The sequence below is a fragment of the Oryctolagus cuniculus genome, chromosome 14, assembly GCF_964237555.1.
Source record: "Oryctolagus cuniculus chromosome 14, mOryCun1.1, whole genome shotgun sequence".
NCBI classification, from domain to species: Eukaryota; Metazoa; Chordata; class Mammalia; order Lagomorpha; family Leporidae; genus Oryctolagus; species Oryctolagus cuniculus.
In genome coordinates this window covers 57,334,154-57,350,714 of record NC_091445.1, presented here as the reverse complement: position 1 = coordinate 57,350,714, position 16,561 = coordinate 57,334,154, and positions in this window count along the sequence as shown.

The window sequence follows — 16,561 nt, the reverse complement described above, 5'->3', positions numbered from 1 at the left end:
CCTGCTGTAAAAGTCTCTTCTCATTCATTTCTGGCCTGCAAAGTTTCTGCTGAGAAGTCTGTAGCCAGGCAGATTAGGAGTCCTTTAAATATTTGTTTCTTTTCTCTTGCAACTTTGCCAACCTCTTTTTTATTTATTTATTTATTTATTTGAAAGTCAGAGTTACACAGAGAGAGAAGAGGCGGCAGAGAGAGATAGAGAGAGATGTCTTCCATCTGCTGGTTCACTCCCTAATTGGCCTCAACGGCTGGAGCTGTGCTGATCCAAAGGCAGGAGCCAGGATCTTCCTCTGGGTCTCCCATGTTGCTGCAGGGGTCCAAAGACTTGGGATATCTTCTACTGCTTTCCCAGGTCATACCAGAGAGCTGGATTGAAAGTGGAGCAGCTGGGATTTGAACTAGCGCCCATATGGGATGCCGGCACTGCAGGTGGCAGCTTAACCCACTATGCCACAGTGCCAGCCCCGCCAACCTCTTTTAAAAAAAATTTGGATAACTTGATTATTATTTTCATGGAGTAGACTTGGTTGGGTTGAATCTGGTGACTTTGACCTTCTGGTACTTGGATGGTTATAAATCTTTTTCTAGGTGTGGGAAGTTATGTCGTGTCTTTGAAAGTACTTTCTATCCTTTTGGCATTCTCAGGTCCTGCTTGAGCTCTAATAACTTGAATACTTACTCTTTCCATGCTATTCCATTCTTCCCTTCAGATTTCTTACCTTTTCCTCCTCCAACTGCATATTTACAAATAAGTTGTTTTCAAGCTCACTTATTATTCTGTTTGATCTATTCTTTTATTTATGCCTTATATCTCTTTAAATTCACTTAGTGTAGTTTTCAGTTGAAGGATTTCTCTGCTGTTGTTATATTTTTAAACATTTAAAATTTATGTAAAGGGAATAGATTTCATGTATTTAATACATGCATTTAAAGAGCATAATGATACTTCCCACCCTAACCTCCCTCCCTCCCTCCTACCCTTCTCCTTCTTTTCTTATTTTTCTTCTAATTTTTGCAATGACATACTTTTAGTTTACTTTATAATCATAAGCTTAACCCTCCATTAAATTAGGATTTAAAAAGTACTAAGTAGAAAACCACTGTTCCTCAAGAATATAGACAAAGGCTATAAACAGTAATGAACTATCAAAATGTCAATTTATTTTTTTTAACTTTTATTTAATAAATATAAATTTCCAAAGTACAGCTGATGGATTACAATAGCTTTCCCCCCCCCATAACTTCCATCCCACCTGCAACCCTCCCCTCTCCTGCCCCCCTCCCATTCCATTCACACCAAGATTCATTTTCAATTATCTTTATATACAGAAGATCAATTTAGTATATATTAAGTAAAGATTTCAACAGTTTGTACCCACACAGAAACACAAAGTGAAAAATACTGTTTGAGTACTAGTTATAGCATTAATTCACATTGTACAACACATTAAGGACAGAGATCCTACATGAGGAGTAAGTACACAGTGACTCCTGTTGTTGGCTTAACAAACTGACACTCTTGTTTATGGCATCAGTAATCTCCGGAGGCTCTTGTCATGAGTTGCCAAGGCTATGGAAGCCTTTTGAGTTTGCTGACTCTGATCTTTTTTAGACAAGGTCGTAGTCAAAGTGGAAGTTCTCTCCTCCCTTCAGAGAAAGGTACCTCCTTGATTATAACTGACCTGTAATATATATTGAAATCTGAGATTGTGATGCTTCTAGATGTATTTTTTTAGGACTGCTTTATCTATTTGGGGCCTCATGTGATTCCATATGAATTTTAGGGTGAATTTTTCTGAGTTTGAGAAGAACATCTTTGGTATTTTGATTGGGATCCCAATGAATATTTAAATTGGATTGGACATTGTATGGACATTTTGATGATATTAATGCTTCCAAACCATGAACATGGAAGACTTTTCAATTTTTTGGGGTTTTCTTATTTCCTTAATATTTTCTAATTTTCACTGTAGAGAACTTTCACATCCTAGGTTAACTTTATCCCAAGATATTTTTTTTTGTAGCTACTGTGAATGTGACTGATCTTACAAGTTCTTTCTCAGCCATGGCATTGTTTATGTATACAAAATATTTGTTTTTTGTGTGTTGATTTTTATATCCTGGAACTTTGCCAAACTCTCTTAAGAGTTCCAAAAATCTATTATTAGAATCTTTTGGTTTCTCTGTGTATAGGATTTGTCACCTGCAAACAGGGTAATCTGATGTTCTCTTTTCCCATTTCTATCCCTTTGATATTTTTTTTTTCTTGTCTAATAGCTCTGGCTAAAGCTTCCAGAACTATATTAAATGGTAATGGTGAGAGTAGGCATCCTTGTCTGGTTCTGGATCCTTCTGGATCCTTTTTCCCATTGAGTATAATGCTTTCCTTGGTTTGTCATATATTGTCTTGCTTGTGTTGAGGTACACTTCTTTTATACCCAATTTGTGTAGATTTTTCTTTTATCATGAGAGAATGTTGTGTTTTATCAAATGCTTTCCCTGCATCTATTGAGATAATTGTATGGTTTTATTCTTCAATTTGTTAATGTGATGTATCACATTTATTGAATTGTATATGTTGAATCATCCCTGCATACCAGGGATAAATCCCACTTGTTCTGGGTAAGTGATCTTTGTAATGTGTTGTTGGATTTGATTAGCTAGAATTTTGTTGAGGATTTTTACATCTATGTTCATAAGGGATATTGGTTTATAGTTCTCTTTCTTTGTTGCGTCTTTTTCTGGTTTTGGAATTAAGATGATGCTGGCCTCATAGAAGGAGTTTGGTATAATTGCCTCTCTTTCAATTTTTTTGAGTAGTGAGAAGAATTTGAAATAGTTCTTTAAAATTTTGATGGAATTCAGCAGTGAATCCATCCAGTCCTGGACTTCTCTTTTTGGGAGAGTCTTTATTAGTGATTCAGTGTCTGTATTGTTTATTGTTCTATTTATGTTTTCATGTCTTCATGACTCAATTTTTGTAGATTGTATGTTTCCAGAAATCTATCCATTTCTTCTGCATAAGTGTTTCTAGCAATTCCTGATGTTTCTTTTTATTTCTGTGATATCTATTGTAATATTTGATTTTTTCATCTCTGATTTTATTAATTTGGGAGTTCTCCTTTTCTTAGTTGGGTCAATGGTATATCAATTTTGTTTGCCTTTTTTTTTTTTTTTTAAAAAAAACAGCTCTTAATTTCATTTCATTTATCTTTTGAGTCTTTTTTTTTTTGGTTTCAATTTTGCTTATCCCTTCTGTAACATTCATTATTGCTTTTTTCCTACTCATTTTGGATTTGGTTTGTTCTTATCTTTTCTAGATCTTTGAGATGCATTATTAGCTCTTTTATTTGATGCCTTTCCACTTTCTTGATATAGGCACTAACTTCTATAAACTTTCCTCTTAATCTTGCTTTTGCCACATCCCATAAATTTTTATATCATCTTCATTATCATCTTAATCCATTTCTAGGAATTTTTATTTCCATTTTTATTCTATTATCCACTTATTATCCATTATATATTATATATATATCTATTTTATATTATCCACTATTCATTCAGGAGTGTGCTGTTCAGTTTCTGTGTGTCTGAATATTTTCTAGAGTTTCTTAAGTGTTACTTTCCAGCTTCATTCCATTATATTCATTAAGCTACTTTGTATGATTTCAGTTTTTCTGAATTTGTTAAGTTTCTTTTATGGCCTAGCATATGGTCTGTCTAGAGAAAGTTTCATGCACTTTCATATACATTCTTTTCATGTTCTGTAGGAACATGTTCTGTAGATACCAATTAGGGATGAAATGTTCTGTAGATAGCAATTAGGTCTATTTGGTTCATAGTATAGATAAGCTCTGTTGTTTCTTTGTTGATTTTTTGTCTAGTTGATCTGTCCATTGATGAAAGTGGGGTGTTGAAGTCCCAATTATTATTGTATTTGAGCCTCTGTCTCTCTCTAGGTACATTAATACTTATTTTAAATAGCCAGGTGCTCTAGAATTGGGTGCAAATACATGTACTATAGTCAGATCTTATGTTGAATTGATCCCTTGAGCTTTACCTAGTGCCCTTCTTTGTCCAAAAGTTTTTGTGTTAAAGTCTAATTTTCTGATATTAGGTTGACTACTCCTGCTCATTTTTTCTTTCATATTAGCATGGACTATCTTTTTCCATTCTTTCACTTTCAGTTTGTGTGTATATTTCTTGATGAATTGTGTTTCTTGTAGGCAGTAAATTGATGAGTCTTGTTTTTTTTTTGTTTGTTTTAATACATTCAACCAATCTATCTTTTAATTGGAGAATGAGGTCATTTACATTCAAGGTTATTATTGATAAGTAATGATTTGGTCCTGCCACTTTTCCATAAATATTCCCATTATCTGTTTTGGATTTTCTTTGTACTTTTACTATGGGATTTTCTGCTTTTGCATTCTTTGATGATGCTAAATATCTTTCTCTGTAGCACATCCTTAAGTATCATTTTTATGACTGGATGAATGGAGACAAATTCTTTGAATTTCTGTTTGCCTTGAAAGGTGTTTATTTTACCTTCATTTATAAATGAGAGTTTTGCTGGGTATGGTATTCTGCGTTGACAATTATTTTTCTTTTAGGAGTTGGACTATGTCTGTAGCCTGTAGGGTTTCTGATGAGAAATCAGCTGTCAATTTAATTGGAATTCCTTTGAAAGTAATCTGGCATTTCTCTCATGCATATTTTAGGATCTTTTCTTTATGCTTTTGGGAGTTTGGCTATAATATATGGTGCTGAAGATCTTTCATGATCACATCTTTTAAGAGTTTTATGTGCTTCTTGTACTTGAATGTTCCTTTCTCCGAATTAGGGAATTTTTCTGCTGTTATTTCACTGAATAGGTCTTCTAACCCATTCTCTCTTTCCAGACCTTCAGAAACTCCTAACAGACATATTTTTGGTCATCTGATAGTATGGCATATATTTCAAACACTATATCCAGTTGTACTAATTTTTTCTCTTTCCTTTTTTGTCTAAGATGTTTCCAAAGATTTGTCTTCTATCTCAGATTTTCTTTCTTCTGCATCACTGAGTATGTTGTTAAGGCTTTCCATTGTATTTTTTATTTGACATATTGAATTCTTCATTTCTAATACTTCAGCTGATTTCTCTTCAATATATCTATCTCCGGCAGATTTTTTCTTCCTTGTCGTATATGGATTTCTTTATCATGTGTTTGCTTATCTATGTTTTTGAATAATCTTACCATCATTCTTTTAAATTCCTTTTCAGGCATTTCATCAATTGTGGGGAGCAACCCGGACTAGACTGAGTTACTGGAATTAAGACTTATTCTATGCATCTGCTCTCCCACAATATGGCACTGGGAGAGAAGAAAACAGCTTCTACACAGGTGCCTCCAGTTCAGCCAATAAACTGTAGGACTCGCTCCTGATTGGAGGAGAGCAGCGTACTCGGCGTGTGGGCAGCCGAGTTGGGATTGGCGGAGGAGGACTATAAAGGAGGAGAGAGACGGCATGCACCAGGAACATCTATGGGGAACATCTAGCTGAAGGAACCCCTGTGCAGCCCCCGAGAGAGCCGGCCAGCGGTGTGCCGCTCCCCTGCGGAAGTGGGGAATGTGGCCAGGGGGAACTGCCCTTCCACGAAGGTGGAAGGGATAGTAGCCAACCCGGGAAGAACCAGCAGCAAACCCGGGGAGGGCCGAGCAGACGAAAGAACAGCGCAGGGTCCTGTGTCGTTCCCCCACGAAGACGGGGAGCGACAATCAATTTGTCTTCACATTCTAATATTGAAGCGTTGTTGTGTTCCTGTTAGGTAGTCCTATTGTCTTCCTTGCTCATGTTTCTTGTATTTCTGTTTATTTGTAGGCATTTGTGGAAACACTTGTTGGTTTTCTCCTCTGAGGGCTTTTGTCTTTGAAATATGCCTCTTTGGCTTATTGAAGTGTCTGCTGCTTCAGCAGATGCACAGAGGTGTGTGCGGGGGAGGGGCAGGGGGCTCTGCAAAGTGTGAGAGGGTGGGGCAAGAGTCCAGAGTGACACCCAGGTTGGCTGTGGTAGATCTCCTTTATCCTCAGTAGCAGAGAGGGTGTGGTTGTGTCAGCTGTCATGATCACAGCCTCAGGCCCTTTTTGCTGAGGTGAATCAACCCCCACCCATGCAGGCACATGAACCAAGCAAAGGATCTGTGTTGTCCTGGGTGTGAGCATGGAATCCTCTGTGATGACCCTCTCCAGGCACTCAGATAACTGAGCCTCTGAAGCCAGACACAGTGATTGCCAAAAGACCCAGCCAAAGCCCACACCCTATTGCACAACCACAAAATGCCCACAGTCACAGGGAGCAGGGGATCCACTCAGCCCTGTGAGCCTCCCCTGTCCATGGAGAGAGCCATGGTGTTCCCAGAGCCAGCTTCCTGGCTGATGGAAGTTGCCTGTCTTGGCAATTTGAATCCAAGTGCCTCGATAGAGTGAGAAATAGTGAATGCTTTACAGGCCTAAATGGGTGCCCTGCCCCCCACCCAGCCTGCAGGTCAGATGAAAAATCAGTGGGCACTCTGGTTTTATCCCTCTGATAACATTGCCCAGTCACACGCTGGCCACAGCAGCCTCTACTTGTGTTATTCAGATGGCCCTTCCTCCCTATTAGTCTCTGGGTGGCTTTGTTGGGGAAGGAGAGGAAAGCAGTGCATCTCCCTTCATGGGGTTAGGTGGCCACTCTGTCCCCCATTAGCGCTTCCTGCTGAGCTCAAAGTCAGTGGGGCCCATGAGGTTCTTCCTCGGGCAGTGTCACCCATGGCATGGCTGCTGCATGTTTCTCTCACCTGGCTCCAAGAGGTTGGTGTCACCTCCAGCTCATTGGTATGGTTTTACTGATTCTGTCTTATAATATCTTCTAAATTCTAATTTGCTGTGTTACTCAGTATGAACTAGGGAAGCACCTAAAAAGTTTGTGCATCTCTACAAGCCTCCTGCTAGGCCTGTAATAGGCTCAGACTCCTTGTGCTGTGTCCATAAATCTGTACTTCTAGATCACATCTGGAGCCCTCAGCCCATCAAGGCCAGTATAACCTGGAGGGAGGACCACAGTTCATCCTGCCATGGTCTGTCTGCTGCTGAGACAGGTTCACCCCCTGATGCTGCATCTGGCAGCCACTGATGATGTTGGCTGGGGTAGAGGGTTCTCAGCCAGGACCATGGCGCTCTGTTGGGCGCTGAAGCAGGTCCAAAGGCTCTGTCTGCAGGCACTGGCCTGAGGACAGGGACCATTAGGATCTGCTCCATGCTGGGTTTTATCAGCCTGGCATTGAGTCCTAAACCAATCCCATGACTCTGTTCTCTGTACAAGGTTGTAGGATAGGTGATAGAGGCTACCTCTCGGCAGCTTAGGCCCCCTCAGGTGGGTCACATATGGTGTCACAGTCACCAGGCTTTGTGCATTTTTGTGGGTGCACACCAGGTCCATTTGAGGCTAGCAGTAATACATGCCAAGACAACTCTGTCTCGCCAATGCCTTGCTTCTATACTGTTTTAGCTTCTCACATGATCTCCATTGATATACTGTGATGGTTAATTGTATCTGTTAGCTTGACTGAGATGCCCAGATAGTTGTCTCACCATTGTTTCTCAGTGTCTGCAATGTATTTTCTTATATCCTATTGATTGCATCTCTCTGGAGAACCCTGACAAATACATTTGTCAGTCATAAACCACTTCTTATTAAAAGAATTTACAGGGGCTGGCGCCGCAGCTCACCAGGGTAATCCTCCGCCTTGCGGCACTGGCACACCGGGTTCTAGTCCCGGTTGCCCCTCTTCCAGGCCAGCTCTCTGCTGTGGCCAGGGAAGTGCAGTGGAGGATGGCCCAAGTAGTTGGGCCCTGCACCCCACGGGAGACCAGGATAAGTACCTGGCTCCTGCCATCGGATCAGCGTGGTGCGCCGGCCGCAGCGCGCTGGCCTCGGCGGCCATTGGAGGGTGAACCAACGGCAAAGGAAGACCTTTCTCTCTGTTTCTCTCTCTCACTGTCCACTCTGCCTGTCAAAAAAAAAAAAAAAAAAAAAAAAAAAAGGAATGTACAGGACCAAATTCATTGAATTTACCATTTAATTATGCTACTGAAAAGCCACTCTACAGTATTTACTTTTATTATGTCTTTGACAGTCCTTGAGCATGTCCCTCAAACCATCAGAGCCTTTCTCAGAAATCCAGGTAACTTTCTCCATAAGATTCTATAGTGGGGGCCTGGCACTGTAGTGGCATGGCAGGTAAAGCTACTGCCTGTGGTGCTGGCATCCTATTTGGGTGCCAGTTCAAGTCTTGGCTGCTTCTCTTCCAATCCAGCTCTCTGCTATGACCTGGGAAAGCAGTGGAAGATGACCCAAGTCCTTGGGCCCCTGCACCTATGTTGGAGACCTAGAAGAAGCTCCTGGCTTCAGATCGGCTCAGCTCTGACTGTTGCAGCCATTTAGGGAGTGAAGCAGCAGATGAAAGAACTTTGTCTCTCTCTCACTCTCTACCTCTGCCTCTCTGTAACTCTGCCTTTCAAATAAATAAAGAAATCTTTTTTTTTTTTTTTTTAAAGAAAAGATGCTATAGTGACTTTCCATCTGGCCCAAGGCAATAATCCGGGCACATCATGATGAATTAGTGCTTGTGCTGACTTTTTTATAAGGAGGGTGGCTAGGGTAATTCCGTCATTATAACAGTCCTGACCAGTGAATTGAGGCTGACCTGAATGCATTACGGGGCTGAGGTGGCATTATTGCTCACTTAAGTCAGGGGTAAATTTTGAATAAACTTTTCCAATTGGGTGACTCCCATCACAGGGATGATTACCCGCAATGTAAGTGGCAAATCAGTTATTCCTCCAGCAAGTTCTCCTGAGTCACAAAGTGTGTCTCCACTTTGGAAATATCTCACAATCATCTTTCAGCTACAACCCACTGGTGGTGTTTTTCTCACATTTACAGGAATCTTAGGCCCATCTATAAGGTGCAATCATGGTGTTATGGGGAAGGGAGACAAGTAAATGTCTGACTTTCCACAAGTATTACAGTCCCAGTGGGACATGGGATACCTTTGGAAAGTCAGAGACGTAGGTTGACAGGGCCTCCAGGGTGGCCATCTGGACCTCTGGTGAGCCATAGATCTTCCAGTTCAAATAATTGAGTTGAGTTCTTGCTTCTGTAGGGAATTACTGAAGGACAGTCAGTTCAGTCTTTACTGTTTGTCTACATCACTAACCAGATGGCAGTGGTCTGCCCCATAGCATAGTCATGGTAGGAGATATTGGAGGGGTATTAGCATATAGTTTTTTGCTGATCAGGTTCCGTACTTAATCTTTCTGCTGGACTTCTTGGTAAGAGGAATGGTGAGCAACTTGTGGTCATAATCATATAGTGGGGAGATCAGACCCCATCAGTCAGTTCAATTTTTTTTTAACTTTTATTTAATGAATATAAATTTCCAAAGTACGACTTATGGATTACAATGGCTTCCCCCCTATACTGTCCCTCCCACCCGCAACCCTCCCCTTTCCCACTCCCTCTCCCCTTCCATTCACATCAAGATTCATTTTCGATTATCTTAATATACAGAAGATCAGCTTAGTATACATTAAGTAAGGATTTCAACAGTTTGCTCCCACACAGAAACATAAAGTGAAAAATAATAGATTATTTTTTTTAATGATGATGAAATCAGATCAGACCTATTGTCATGTTTAATCCCAGTGAGAGTCAAGTTGGGAATTGATAATTTCTTTTTTCTTTTTTTTTTTTTTTACAGAAGATCAGTTTAGTATGCATTAAGTAAAGATTTCAACAGTTTGCACCCACATAGAAACACAAAGTGAAATATACTGTTTGAGTACTAGTTATAGCATTAAATCTCAATGTACAGCACATTAAGGACAGAGATCCTACATGAGGAGTAAGTGCACAGTGACTCCTGTTGTTGACTTTACAAATTGACACTCCTGTCTATGGCATCAGTAATCTCCCTATGCTCCAGTCATGAGTTTCCAAGGCTATGGAAGCCCTCTGAGTTCTCCGACTCTTATCTTGTTTAGACAAGGTCATAGTCAAAGTGGAGGTTCTCTCCTCCCTTCAGAGAAAGGTACCTCCTTCTTTGAAGACCTGTTCTTTCCACTGGGATCTCACTCACAGAGATCTTTTTGCCAGAGTGTCTTGGCTTTCCTTGCCTGAAATACTCTCATGGGCTTTTCAGCCAGATCCGAATGGCTTTAGGGCTGATTCTGAGGCCAGAGTGCTATTTAGGACATCTGCCATTCTATGAGTCTGCTGAGTATCTTGCTTCCCATGTTGGATCACTCTCCCCTTTATTCTATCGGTTAGTGTTAGCAGGTACTAGACTTGTTTATGTGCTCCCTTTGACTCTTAGTCCTTTCATTATGATCAATTGTGAACTGAAATTGATCACTTGGAATAGTGAGATGGCATTGGTACATGCCACCTTGATGGGATTGAATTGGAATCCCCTGGTATGTTTCTAACTCTACCATTTGGGGCAAGTCAGCTTGAGCATGTCCCAAATTATACATCTCTTCCCTCTCTTATTCCCACTCTTATGTTTAACAGGGATCACATTTCAGTTAATTTTCAACACTTAAGAATAACTGTGTGATAATTACAGAATTAAACCAGTCATATTAAGTAGAACAGACAAAAAAAAACTACTAAGAGGGATAATGTATTAAGTTGTTCATTAACAGTCAGGGCTATGCTGATCAAGTCACCGTTTCTCATAGTGTCCATTTCACTTCAGGAGGTTTCCTTTTTGGTGTTCAGTCAGTTGTCACCGATCAGGGAGAACATATGGTATTTGTCCCTTTGGGACTGGCTTACTTCACTCAGCATGATGTGTTCCAGATTCCTCCATTTTGTTGCAAATGACTGGATTTCGTTGTTTCTTACTGCGGTATAGTATTCTAAAGAATACATATCCCATAATTTCTTTATCCAGTCTACCGTTGATGGGCATTTAGGTTGGTTCCAGGTCTTGGCTATTGTGAATTGTGCTGCGATAAACATTAGGGTGCAGACCGCTTTTTTGTTTGCCAATTTAAACTCCTTTGGGTAAATTCCAAGGACTGAGATGGCTGGGTCAAACGGTAGGGTTATATTCAGGTTTCTGAGGAATCTCCAGACCAGTCAGTTCAATTTAAGGTGCTGGCAGCATGTGGGAAAGCTGCCCTAGGGAATGAGGAAGGTTTCAAGTGCAAAGCTCCTTCCAGATCGTCCAAGGTCTAAGATGCTGCCTTTCTGTGTGCCTAGATTCTTGTTTTCCCTCCACTCTCACAAAATTGTACTGCCTTCTTCCCTTTATCTGGTCATGCCCTATTTACTCTCAGATCTTCCAGATATGTGATATATATGAGGGAGTGTGCATGTTGTAAAGGTGTGGAGACCTAGAATGTCACAGCATTGGATCATTGAGTCTTTGGAGGTGTCATTATCCTTATGGTCTAGGGTCATTACACTGTAGTAGTCGTTATCTTGAAGACTGGAGGCATTGCCAGTCTAACAGGAGAATCCAACTCTACCAGAACCAAGTTTGAATCCCCTAACCTCTTTTTCAGCTGGGCTTCTTCTCTCCAGACAGTGTATGAATCAGATTGGTGTAGAATTACAGCCAAGGAAAAGGATGATGCCTCGTGACCAGGAATGGTCGGATTGGAGTTCCAGATTTTCAAGATGGATGTATCTAAATACTAGCATCCTTTTGCCCTGGTCATTATATAGAGTTTTCTCTGCCTTGTATTATACCAATATTACTTCTGTGTTTTCATAAGTCATATTGACTAGTTACTATTTCCCTGCATGTTCACTTTTCTGACAAAGTATCTTCTTTGAGGCAAGGAATTTTGATATTTATCTGAATTTCTAGGACCTAAGAGGATACTTGGCATATTAGAACGATCTCAAAAAATATTTCTTGGCTAGAACTCAATGTGAAATAGAGACTAGGATAATACTATTCAAATTAACTGTGACTTGTGTAGAAAACATAGAATCTGGTTAAAAGGAAATGGTTATTGATTAGTTATGTGTAGAGGAAACAATAGGTTTTGGAGTAAATATTACATATTTCTTCCAAAATTCAATAATTGCATATCATTTCATAAAAAATTCGATAAAAGTCTAGGAGATTAATGTATGTTTCTTGTGGCTTTTCCCCCATTGCATTAAACTATTTAGTAATGTTTTGACATTTAATAGCTATCTATAGAATTATTTGATTGGATTATATTAAACTTTTTTGGTCTTAATGATGCTTATCAAATTGGTTCATTAAAGTAAAAAACATGAGACTAAATTTCAGAGTGCCTGCCAGAGATGAATGACAACTTTGCAAAACTTAAGAACAATGAGTCAAATACTTAAAAAAAAAAAAAAAAACTTAGAACAGGTTTTCTCAAACTTTGTTCAAATGTCTTGGGGTGAGTTAAGGTAACAGTGGGAACAGCGCTCTGGTACTGTGGTTTAATCTTATATTTAGAGACATTCTGCCACCCGGCTTTATAAATGCTGCACGGGAAGAAAGAAGCTGTGCACAAGCAGTGAGTAGTCTGTGAATGGCCTGGGTCACAACAAGCTTGTTGGAATCCTTGGTGACTCAATGGCATGCTTTACTTGCCAGCTTTCAAGTCAGAGTTACTGCTTTACTGCGGGGCTGCAAGGCTCACCTACCCTTGTTTCTCCTCTTCTTTCCTCTGAATGTACACCCCAGGAAGTGAAAGTTACAGCTCGCCTTGACAGACATTCCAGAGCCTTTGGACTTTATGGACATAGGGCATGTATTCAGAAGCTTCCTGCTTGGTGATCACATCTTTTGTTCTTTTGTGCAAATCCTGAATGAACTTTGCTCCAGACAAATTAGCCTAGGGCAAGGCATAAAAAGGAGATTGCAAGGACACAAAATACAAGAAAAGGGAGTACTCACTTATTTCCATTGAGTTTCTATTTTCAGCCAAACATTTATCATTTTCATGGTGAGTTCTTCCTAAGAATGCTAGAAATTCATCGTTTCATTTTTTTGGTATATAATTGCTTCTTTCTCTTGCCTAAAGTTTTTAAGCACTGGCCAAATTTAGGAGCTAGAAATCCTTATACTTAATAGGGAAATAGTCAATCTACTTGAGTTTTTTACTCTGGAATGTGGGGCAACTCAGAGATGACATAGATTTGTTAAATTATGCTTGATTCCATTATTCCATCTTGAAGAACTCTGAATTTCAGTAAACGAAATTTTACCCTTCAAGTTCCTGATTCAGTACTAATTTCTTTTTTTCTGGGAAATATTCTCTAACCACAGGTACATTATTCAAATAATGTATCAAATATATGGTTGATTTTGTTTATGTTGTGTATAAGTCTGGCCTTTGGGTGACATTAAGGGGTAAGTCAGTTGTCTGAGTATCTTGTTTTACCCATCCTCCAGTCCAGTACATGGCACAGAGAATACACCAACCATCTCTTATTGACTTAAATAAAGGTGAATCCTAGCCTCATCTCTAAACTTAGTAGGGTTGTTTATTTTTAATAGAAACACAGAAGATAAATTGATAACAATGATCTCATCTATGAATAATAATTTATCATCTTAAATAAATATTGTAGTTTAGGCTTTTCTATTTCTCATTTGTAATATTATATTAGTGTTCTAAGTTATCAATTCCTAGTGGGCACTACAGCGAGACTTAGCTTCCAGAAACATTTCTCCCATCCTGTCTTCTTTGTGCTCAGAATCCTTTAAAACTTCCCTGTTAGGAAGGGGTAAACTTAACTGCCTTACTTCCCTTGCAATGCCTAGCATGGCACCTTGTACAGAATTCCTCGATGGATGCTGATTAACTGGAAGATGTCAGCCTGAAGGTGATTCTAACAGTGGGTTGCTGAGCTCTGCGTTTAGCCACTTCCTGCTAAATTCATGTATCAATGATGTCTATGAATACACAGAATGTATGCTTATTAGATTTGCAAATGACCTGAGGCTGGAATGGATAGCAGACGTATTAGATGACAGAATCAGAGTCTGAAAACATTTTGACAAGCTTCTTTTAATAGGATTAAATTTAATAGGGATAAATGTAAAGTCCTACCCTAAAAGCAAAAGTCTTCCTGGTTAGCAACTGAATGTACAAGATTCTCAAGAAGAGCCTTCTGTGCCAGGATGGCCACACAGGGCAATGAAATCTTAGCCTTATTTGGAGGCTAAGAGGAAGGAGCCGAAGATCTCCCCATTGGTATTGGTCAGACTCCATCTGAAAGCTGTGTATAATTCTGAGTTCTGTGTTCTCAAAGGAATGTAGACAAATTGGAATGTAGTTAGAGAATGCAAAAGGATCTTACATCCATGTAATTAAATGAATATTTTCCTATTATAAGAATTAATGTGATTTTTTTAAAATAGTGGATGCACCATCATGAGGAAAAGAGATTTATCTGAGACTGCATGATCCCAAAGGTTTGATTAGCATAAGTATCTAGAAGTTATAGGGCAAGCACCTGTGGCTAACTCTAAGGGAATAACTTTTTTTTTTTAAAGATTTATTTGTTTGAAAGGCAAAGTTACAGAGAAACACAGAGAGACAGATACACAGAGAGATATTCCATCCACTGATTCATTCCACAGATATCTGCAACAGGACAGTGGCAGCCTGGACAGAGGAGGTCAACTGTACACAATGTGGTTAGGCAGGATCTCTTTGGGAAGACGCTTGATTTTCAGCAGAGATGCAGATAGCAGCCCTCAGAAGAGCTGAAGAAATAGCATGGCAAGCAAAGCTATGCATTTTAATTTCTAATTGTTAGTATTCTGCTAGCTCCCTTAGGGTTTGCATGTGCATGTGCATTGTATTATGGAGTGAGAGGGTGGGAGAAAGGGAACTCTTAGACAGCAAAGGAAGAATGTTACCCAGAGAAAACAAAACTATTTTAAAAACTGAACCCAACAATTTTACAAAAGGTTGAAAGAAATGGGAATTTGTACTTTTAAAAAAAACTTTATTTTTAAAATGTTTATTGACTTGACACACACACACACACATGCATACACACACACAGAGGCAGAGAGACATCGTCTATCTGCTGGCTCACTCTCCAAATGCCTGCAGCAGCAGGGGTTGGGCTGGGTGGAAGTCAAGGACCAAGAGCCCTGTGCAGGTCTCCCATGTGAGTTACAGTGACCCACCTACTTCAGTCAGCACCCGCTGCTTCCCGTGGTGTGCACTGGCAGGAAGCTGGAATCAAGAGCAAAGCCATCACTCAACCCCAGGCATTTAGATACGGGACACAAGGGTCCCAAGTGGCATCTTCTCAGGCCAAGTGCCTGCCTGGTTTCTTTTTTTTTTTTTTTTCCGACAGGCAGAGTTAGAGAGAGAGACAGAGAGAAAGGTCTTCCTTCTGTTGGTTCACCACCCAAATGGCCGCTACGGCCAGCAGATCTGAAGCCAGGAGCCAGGTGCTTCCACCTGGTCTCCCATGCGGGTGCAGGGCCCAAGCACTTGGGCCATCCTCCACTGCACTCCCTGGCCACAGCAGAGAGCTGGACTGGAAGAGGAACAACTGCGACAGAATCTGGTGCCCCAACCGGGACTAGAACCCAGAGTGCCGGCGCCGCAGGTGGAGGATTAGCCAAGTGAGCCGCAGCACCGGCCCGTCTGCCTGGTTTCTTATATTTATTACCAAGAATAATTCTAGGTAATTTTCCTTAGAAGGGTGTAAAGAATACTTATAGTTGCCTAACTAACCTGGAAAAGTTTAATTACTTTCTCCATTAAAAAAAGATAAGCAAGAGTTGTAATAATTTGAGACAGATATTTATTTATTCTGGGATTGTAGTAAATTGGGGAGGGTGTAAATTAGCACAAGCCATGGAACTCTCCAAGTACAACTCAAATTTGTGGGTGTGGCAGTTTTTCCTTTTTGGAAGCAGGTGTTAGGAAAAGGGTATGGGGAGGCTTATTTTAGAAATGGCCAAGCCGAGCCTGCACTGGAACGGCTGATGTCTTGGTGGCGAGGGAGACGTAAAGAGCAGAAACATGTCCAGTCACACAAGCGCTGCAAATATATGCAGAGAGCTGGAACCGTGAACAGTTGAGCGAAGCAAGAGAGCAGGGGGATGGGAGATGGAAAAGATGGGTGACGGGGTGTTCCATAGTATAAAAGGATGGCAAAGGAGAGAAAGAGGGGAGAAAGGAGACAGAGCATTCCTCCCTCATAATACAATTCGGAAGTGGATATTTAAATTGCACACTGCTAAGAATTGTGAATAGTTATGAGTTTATTAAGAGACTTACGAATGCAACTAAGAGATTCGCTTTTTTTCACATGGTCTGTTGAGGACCGGTATCTAAGTAATGTTACCTTGAGGAAATCAAAAGTCTCATGTTCTCACCTCTTACAAGCATATACCTCTTCTCCCCATGTATCTTTTCTCTAAAAATGGCAGAAACTCATCAGACTTGTGATGTATGACCTATCAGATCTTTTGAAAGGTCTATCCTTTCTTTCTTTTTCTTTTCTTGATTGGTAGCCCTCAAA